At 39.6% G+C, this 7769-nt stretch overlaps 1 long non-coding RNA gene across 2 annotated transcripts; it reads right to left on the bottom strand.

The window, feature by feature from the left end:
• Nucleotides 1–188: 188 nt before the first annotated feature.
• On the bottom strand, nt 189–5680 carry LOC103253317. Of its 2 annotated transcripts, none has more exons than XR_503867.1 (3): nt 5570–5680; nt 3457–3531; nt 189–254 (listed from the first exon to the last, which is right to left on the bottom strand). It is a non-coding gene; the product is annotated as an uncharacterized LOC103253317 (long non-coding RNA). The 2 variants fall into 2 exon arrangements; XR_503866.1 differs by having other exon boundaries at nt 203–321.
• Nucleotides 5681–7769: the final 2089 nt, after the last annotated feature.

The raw sequence follows: 7769 nt of genomic DNA, 5'->3' as shown, positions 1-7769 counted from the left end.
CCAGTATATCTGCAAACAGTAATAGCATCACTTTTAAAAATTATTTTTAACTATATATTTGGACAAAAATAGGTATCATAAAATCATTTAAATACATCACAATGAAAAAAATGGTCAATAAACTTCAGAAGTTTTTATATTACAAAATCTTACCTCTTCAAAAATAGCAGCTTTCTTTACTTTTTCCCTTGCAATGTCACAGATTTTCAAGATTCCCAGAGCAAAAGCCATCATGGCAGGATCTTCTATAAAGCCTGGATTATGAATTTAAAGGTACCTAAATACTGTCTATGCCAAGGAATGGCCTTCTAACCAAGTTATCTATAACAAAATAAAAGAGTGTACATATTTAAGGAGATACACAGAGTCTGCAAAGTCTAAAGTGATCCCAATGCCAGAGTGTCACACACCCAAGTGTAAGATTAGTAACAAGATGTAAAAAATGAGTAAAAAGGTTAAAAAAGACAAGTTAGAATTCACTTTCATTGATTAAAGTTTTTTAAAAATCATATACATAAATGATTTCCTATCTATGGAAAGCATTCCCATACATAAGTTTGGGACATACTGGAAATCAATGAAACAGAAGGCTTCTATAATTATGTAGCATCCAAAAGCAATCGATTCCAGTGTAGTCAGTAAAAATCCATAAACTGGGAAATACACAATTTTAGAACTAACCAGGTCCTTAGCCACTTACTCAACGTTTCTTTTCTAACCTCACCACCACTAATCCAGCCAACAGCATCATATCTCACTTAGATCACTGCAAGAAATTAGACAGGTTTTCCTGCCTTCCAGCGCTTATTTAATACCCCCAACCAGAGAGATTTTTCTAAAACACTAAGATAATAATTCTACACTTGTTTTTTTTTGAGTCAGGGTCTTACTCTGTCACCCAGGCTGGTCTTACAGGTATAAGCCATCACACTCTGCAGTACACTATTTTGTTGAGTAGCTAGTATATGCATGACACCACGTGCTAGAGATCGAGAATACCAAAAATAGCCCAAATTGGGTAATCATTATGTCCCAAGTATTATGCTAGGTATTTTCATCTATCTTATCTTGTTTTTTCCTGACACTGTGAGAAAGGTGGTATGTTTTTCCTTTTACATGTGAAGAATCAGAGGAAGAGAGTTTAAATAATGTGTCCAAGTTTACAGAGTTATATTTTACACTAAAGCTCAAAAATTCTACAATGGAGCAAGACATGTACTGGATTTTGAAATAAGGAATGCAAAAAACATTAAAGTGTATTTAGTATAGTGAAGTTTATTTAGTATAACTAGGACAGAAGAAAGACCTTCCAGGCTAAAAACCATCTGCTTGTAAAACCTACGTTTTTAAACACATTCCCAAGAGTCTCATAGACTAGTTCCTCAAATTTGGCAAAAATCTTCCCTGTTTAGCCTTCCCTTCTTTCCCACCACTCTCCACGAGTTCCACACTCCTTCCACTTGGCTCCCTGCCAGATTTCAGCCATAAGCTGCTGTTCATAACTTTCCAAAATGAGCATTTTCAAATTGCCATGTCTATCCAATATACCCTTTCTGCCTGCAAAGCTATCGATCTCCCTGACATACATCTACCATTTTTCAGTATCTCATAGCAGTGGCACTTCCTTTCTACAGGCTTACCTCTTCCTATCTGTCCTCTTCCTATCTGTCCCAAAAGCATCATTATCCAAGAATTTACATATTGTCAGAATTGTTTCTTTACTTGTCTGTCCCCAGCAATTCTCTGACTCCCTTCCCTACCCTATTAGGACTGTAAACTGCTTAAAGGTAATAAAGATTTTTTGAGGGAAAGAGACAGTTTTGGGGGACAAAGGATCAAGATTAGGATTCTGGGTAGGCACCTTCCTAGTAATTTAACTGCAGGCGAGTAAGATACTACAGATATCTACTAAAGCTGATGTAAAACCTTAAGTGAAAATTACACATGTAAAACACCCAATAAAACTACGCTATATACACAGTGCCAATCAACCAATAAATGATGAACAAATTTTATATATTTCTAAGGATGATGACAACATCAACTTAAAAAGAATGGAATGGTTGGTCAGGGGGTGGGGACCAGTACAAATGAGAACTTTTCCACAATTAAACAATACTATCTAGGGAAGACATATATCCAGCATATACAAATCACTAAACAACTTTCTTCACAGTAGACAATGGCCAGTTTTCTACCGTTTATCCCAGATTAGAAAAAACTCTCCAAAGTCATTTACAAGCTCCCTTTGTTTCAAGTCCATGCTTATTCATGGAAACTTCTAATTACAGATTTATTTCCTGGGTATCTTGAGAACAATAAGGATATTATGGATAATGGCTATAATATTATCTTCACTGAAAAGAAAATATCCCTTCATCCAGAAAAGGAGAACATAAGATCACATACGAGGGGAGACCCAAAAAACCCAGAATTTATTAAAAAAATTGTGTATCCATTCCTACATGTTTAAACATCAGCAGTCCCCTTCAAAGTACGCTCCGTTTGATGCAATACGCCTATGGAGACGCTTTTTCCACTACTCAAACAGTTTTTGAACTTGTCAATTTTGACGCCTTCAGTGCTTCTGCCATTTTTTGTTTCACATCCTTCACGTTGGCAAAACATTCCCCTTTGAGGACTTTTTTCATCTGGGGCGCCAAAAACATCACCCAAGGCAAGATCGAGTGAATACGGCGTTCATGCCATGTTTGGTCAAAAACTGCTGAACACTAAGCGCATTATGAGCAAGTGCGTTCTTAAATCACCCATCATGAAACGGGCCAACACACATAAAAATCTCAAAAAAAAAAAGCTCACTGAAGCCAAACGAAGCCTCCCACAAAGCTAGCTGGCACACTAATGCCAATGGGTTCCTGGAACACTTAGCAAGTGAGGCAATCTGTATTACAAGGGGCCCGCCCACCAAAAAATAATTCCAGGTTTTTTTGGGTCCCTCTGGTAGATGAAAAGAAATGCTGTTTCCTGGGGCGCAACCTGGCCTTCTAATCTTTTCTCCTTTTTTTTGAGTTGGAATCTCACTCTGTCACCGAAGTTGGAGTGCAGGGGCGTGATCACAGTTCACTGCAGCCTCGATCTTGTGGGCTCCGGCGATCCTTCCACATCAGCCTGCGGAGTAGCTGGAACTACAGCTATGCACCACCAGGCCTGGCTAATTTTTTTTTTTTTTTTGAGGTAGAGGCAATGCCCAGCAACATTGCCCAAAATGGTCTCAAACTCTTGGGTTCAAGCAATCCTCCTGCCTCCACCCCCAAAGTAATGAGATTATAGGTGTGAGCCACCACACCTGGCCACAGCCAGTTAAGCTTACATACATCTTAGTAGGCCCAGTATTACGTATATTTCATATACCACCTTGTTGTATAGGCTTTTAAATCCTAAAGTCAAATAAGTCATATCTTTAAAATTGATCAACAGTCTTATTTTAATTCTTACCAAACAGCAAAAACATGTATCCATTATCCCTATCAGTTCAGGCAAGTTGAGATCTTTAATTTTAATGGTGCCATCCTAAAAAGGAAAGAAACTATGACATACAGGCAGAACTTTTTTAAAATGTTGAATTTCAAACATCTAATATTTTTAAATGGCAATTCCAAAAAAATACTACCTTAGCTGATAAAACGAAGACACAAAATTAATTATGTATTCTTTTTTTTTTTGAGTCAAAGGCTCACTCTGTCACCCAGGTTGAAATGCAAGTGGCACACTCACGGTCACCGCAGCCTCGACCAGGAGGGCTCAGGTGATACTTCTGCCTCAGCCTTCCAAGTAGCTGGGACTACAGTTTAGCGCTACCACATCCAGCTTATTTTTTAATTTATTGTAGAGACGAGGTCTCACCAAGTTGCCCAGGCTGGTCTCAAACCTGGATTCAGGCAATTCTCTCGCCTTGGCCTCCCAAAGTGCTGGGATTACAGGCTTAAGACACCACTGCCTGGCCTAATTATGTATTCTTAAACACAACGTATCTTTTTTAAAATTTTTAATTGACAAATAATAATTGTAAAAACAATATATCTTAAACAGATCTTCAATAAGAAAAATCAAAGCCTCTCTCATTTGAAAAAAAAGAGCTTTATAATTAAATGGAAAGACAAATCAACAAGTATTTTAGAAGCACAGCTCAAATCAGTTTTAAGCATTAAGAAATAGGAATGATTTTAATGCTTTAAAACTACTTTTAAAAAAGTGATTAGTTTTAAAAACATTTCACTTCAGTTGTTTAACTATACCACTTGTAAAGTTTCTTTAAAATATCCATTCGCTTAGTAAATCTTTCTTTATAAAATATGCAAATTTAAACTCTGTTGAAACTATAAATAAATGTCCAAATCAATACTCAAGGATTAAATCTTAAATTCACTACCACAAGTACTTTACTTGTGGCAATTTAAATTAATGCATGCAAACCAGGCTCCATGGCTCAGCCTGTAATCCCAGCACTTTGGGAGGTTGAGGTGAGTGGACCACCTGAGCCTGCAGGTTCGAGACTCCCCTGGGTAACTTGGCAAGACCTCTACAATAAATCAAAAATTAGTCGGGCATGGTAGCGCATGCCTGTAGTTCCAGCTACTTGGAAGGCTGAGGCGGAAGGATCGCCAGAGTCCAGCAGGTCAAGGCCAGGAGTGGCCACTGCACTCCAGTCTGGGGCACTAAAAAAAAAAAAAAAATTAATCAATTAATTAACTAATGCATGCAATTGAATCTCTAAGCCAATTATCTTGCTGTTTGAATATACAAACTTTCAAAATTTAATTCTAAAAATACACAAATGGGATAGGCACAGTGGCTCACACCTATAATCCCAGCATTTTGGGAGGCCAAGGTGAGAGGACTGCCTGAGCTCACGAGCTCGAGACCAGTCTGGGCAACTTGGTTAAGCCTCATCTCTACAATTAAAAAAACAAAAAAATTAGCCAGGTGTGGTTGCGCATGCCTGTTGTTCCAACTACTTGAAAGGCTTAAAAAACACAAATGTACAAAACTAGTGAAAGCTTCTTTTTTAAAAAAAAAAATTCCCAAATCAGATACTGATAGAGAAAGTTTTTTTGTTTTTGTTTTTTTTTAAAGTAGAGTCTCACTCGTCGGCCAGACTGGAGTGCAGTGGCATGCTCCGGGCCACCGCAGCCTCGACCTGCGGGGCTCCGGCGATCCTTCCACCTCAGCCTTCCAAGTAGCTGGAACTACAGGCACGCGCTATCACGTCCTGCTAGTTTTTGATTTATTGTAGAGATGAGGTCTCACCAAAAGACCCAGGCGGGCTCAGGAAATCCACTCATCTCAGCCTCCGAAAGTGCTAGGACGACAGGCTGAGCCACCGAGCCCGGCAAGAAAGTTTTTAATGAAGACCTCAAACAATTTCCAGATTTTAAGAGACAGAGGTATGCAATAAGGGTTACAACTAATTCTTGTTTATATACTTGAGATACTTTTAAGGATATTCTCTTTAAGTTAATATATAAGTTGATTTCATTATTAAGCACGAAGTTTTAACATACGAAATAATAAAAGATGAAAGAAAACACAAGAAGTACGAAGTGGCTACCTTGATAGCTTGGTCAAAGTTGAGAACTTTTCGATTAACTTGGTTTCCAATCATGCTAGCATTCATCTTGGGAGCCATCATTTCAATAGCAGACATAACTTCAAAAAGACCAAATCTAGAAATAAAAATATTAAGTCCACAAATTGTTTTGAACCAGTCAGCTTACTTAGATTTCCACAATGGTATAAAAATTATTACAGAGATAATAATAATTTATTGTAGAGATGCGGTCTCGCCATGTTGCCCAGGCAGGTCTCGAACCCGCGGGCGCAGGCAATTCACTCACCTTGGCCTCCCAAAGCGTGGGATTACAGGCTGAGCCACTGAGCCCGGCCTACAGTACATTTAGTAACTGCAGTATTCAATGTATTTAGTCTCCCCAACTTGTTAACACTTCTGTTTCAAATAATCACTAGTCGACATAAAGATCTGTCATGTACTTGCACTCAAATTATTTTACATGCACTGTAAGGAAAAATTTAAAAGATGTTTTTAATGCATACTTCAAAGAGGCTACAGATAAGAAATTATTGGGAAAAAAGAGAACAAGTGACCTATAATAGATTTCACTATGCCTTCCTTAAATAATTTCCTCTAACATTCAGAAAGTCATATTCTGAATAATTATTATTAAATGTAACTTTTACTTTTTTTTCCTTTTTCTTTATATCTTAAAACTACAATTATCTACCACGTTACCATCTACAATGCCCCAAGTTTTGGAATTCAAACAATGAAAAACAAACCAGAAATTCTGATAGTCTGGTATTTGTGTTTAATTCACCACAAAAGAAGATAGCTGTAATACACTGGGGAACTGATTAGTAGAAATATCATTAACTGAGACATGCCTGAAAAAATGGGAGAGAAAAAGGAAAGCCTAAAAGAAGCTTGACGAGCCAGCAAGCTACAGACTTCATTTTTTGCTTAGTTTAAGCATTACATTACCAGGAAAACAAAAGCATTAACCGTATCACACTAAATCATTTCCCTGGAATAACAAGCAGCAGTAAGCCGGGCTCGGTGGCGCGGTCTGTAATCCCGTGCCTTTGGGAGGCTGAGGTGAGTGGATTGCCTGAGCCCGTGGGTTCGAGACCCGCCTGGGCAGCGAGACCTCATCTCTACAATAAATCAAAAAAATCAGCGGAGTGTGGTAGCGCATGCCTGTAATTCTGGGTAGTGGGAAAGCTGAGGCGGAAGAATCGCCGGAGCCCAGCAGGTCGAGGCTGCGGTGGCCGGGAGTGGCCACTGCACTCCAGTCTGGGCGACCGAGTGAGATTCCAACTCAAAAAAACAACAAAAACAAAAAAAACCAAGCCGGGCTCGGTGGCTCAGCCTGTAATCCCGCGCCTTTGGGAGGCTGAGGTGAGTGGATTGCCTGAGCCTGCGGGTTCAAGACCCGCCTGGGCAGTGAGACCTCATCTCTACAATAAATCAAAAAATCAGCCGGGCATGGTAACGCATGCTTGTAATTCCGGCCACTTGAAAGGCTGAGGCGGAAGGATCGCCAGAGCCCAGCAGGTCGAGGCTGTGGTGGCCAGGAGTGGACACTGCATTCCAGTCTGGGCGACAGAGTGAGACTCCAACTCAAAAACAAAAGCAGCAGTAAGACATCAAAAGGAGCTTTGAAGAGACAGACGCTGTTTCCTTGCAATCCCTCTTATTTCCTAATGCTTCAATTTAGGATATTATGACAACATGACATGGAAATATTACTAAAGACAACTCTCATTTACAAATTCAACGTGCTGCTACTCAAAAGTAAAATGGCAGCCGGGCTCGGAGGCTCAACCTCTAATCCCGCGCTTTGGGAGGCTGAGGTGAGTGGACTGCCTCAGCCCGCAGGTTCGAGACCCGCCTGGGCAACTTGGCGAGACCTCATCTCTACAATAAATCAAAAAATCAGCCAAGCGTGGTAGCGTGCGCCTGTAGTTCCAGCTACTTGGAAGGCTGAGGCGGAAGGGTCGCCGGAGCCCAGCAGTCAAGGCTACGGTGGATGGGAGCATGCCACTGCACTCCACTCTGGGTGACAGAGTGAGACTCCAACTCAAAAACAAAACAAAACAAAACAAAAACAAAATCCAAATGGTGTTTTTTAAAGAGCCTGCCAAAAACAGAGATAATACTAGAATGAAAGAGAATTCTGTTAATAAAACAATAGGGATTCACCAAACATTAAGCATAGCTGTAGCAATTAAAA

Source organism: Carlito syrichta, unplaced genomic scaffold (assembly GCF_000164805.1).
Source record: "Carlito syrichta isolate Samal-C Ts95f unplaced genomic scaffold, Tarsius_syrichta-2.0.1 Scaffold220167, whole genome shotgun sequence".
Taxonomy (NCBI): domain Eukaryota; kingdom Metazoa; phylum Chordata; class Mammalia; order Primates; family Tarsiidae; genus Carlito; species Carlito syrichta.
Note: the sequence above shows the minus strand (reverse complement) of the source record. Positions and strands in the feature narration are given on the sequence as shown.